Below are 1,274 nucleotides of genomic sequence, written 5' to 3'. Positions count from 1 at the left end.
TCATATTGGGGAGACCATTCCTAGCTACATCCAGAGCACTCATAGATGTGGAGCGAAGGGAGCTAATATTAAGGATCCATGATGAACGACTCAGCTTTAGTGTCTTCAAACTCTCACAAGAATCAGACCAAGAGAACAAAGAACCACGCAAAGATCATAATGAGATGCTGAGAGAGGAAGCAAGCACTGAAGCACAACTGATAAACCCCAATTTTGTGGTTTATCTTGTGCTTATTTTGGGGGATTTTATCACCTTTTCTCACATTTATTCAATAAAAATAGCATGGTTTTGTAATTCTCCCTTGAATTGTGCTTAAATGTGAAAACATGCTTTTTAGGCCCTAAAATTGGTAATTTTAATTCACTTTAATTCCATTCGATGTCTTGATGTATTTTCTAAGTGATTTCAGGATCATAGGGCAAGTATTGGATGGAAGAAGTGAGGAGAAAAGCATGCAAAGCGGGAGAACTCATGAAGAAATGAAGGAACCGTAAAGCTGTCAAGCCCGACCTCTTTGCACTCAATTGACCATAACTTAAGCTACAGAGGTCCAAATGAGGCGGTTCTAGTTGCGTTGGAAAGCTAACATCCGGGGCTTCGAAATGATATAAAATTTGCCATATGTTACTTTGCGCTGAGGGGCGCGCACGCGCACTTTGCGCGTGCGCGCCGATGCTGCCGTAGCCCATTAAAGTGAATTCGCCCCCAGCGAATTCTGAAGCACTTTGGGCCCAACCCAACTCATTTCTGATGCTATTTCAGCCAAGAATTGAAGGAGAGTCAACACACTTAGTCATAGTTTAGTTTGCATCATGTTTTAGGATAGAAATCTAGAGAGAGAAGCTCTCTCTTCTCTCTAGAATTTAGGGTAGTTTAGGTTTAGTTCTCTCAAATTCATCTTTCAATTCTTGTTTTGACTAGTTTTCTCTTTTAATTTCTTGTTGTTACACCTTTGTTCTTCTAGTTCTTGTTGTTAATTTCCTTCTTTTGCCATTTTTATGTTTATGAACCATTGTTGAATTTCGATTTCTTTGAATGCAATCTTATGTTTCTATGTTTCTTTTATGTTGATCTTGCTTGACATTATTGATTTCTTGCTTATGTTAGTTGTGGGTTTCCTTTAATTCTTGCAATTTATGATGTTTACTTTTCTTGCACTCTAGGTGTTTGGTAAAATGCTTCCTCTAGTTTTTGAGTAGTGTTCTTGACTCTTGGCCTAGGCTAAGGGAATTGAGTGACCTTGAGTCATTGGGTCTCATTGAATTGGTGATTT

The sequence above is a fragment of the Arachis ipaensis genome, chromosome B7 (assembly GCF_059453495.1).
Source record: "Arachis ipaensis isolate K30076 ecotype BB chromosome B7, ASM5945349v1, whole genome shotgun sequence".
Classification (NCBI taxonomy): Eukaryota; Viridiplantae; Streptophyta; class Magnoliopsida; order Fabales; family Fabaceae; genus Arachis; species Arachis ipaensis.
Note: the sequence above shows the minus strand (reverse complement) of the source record.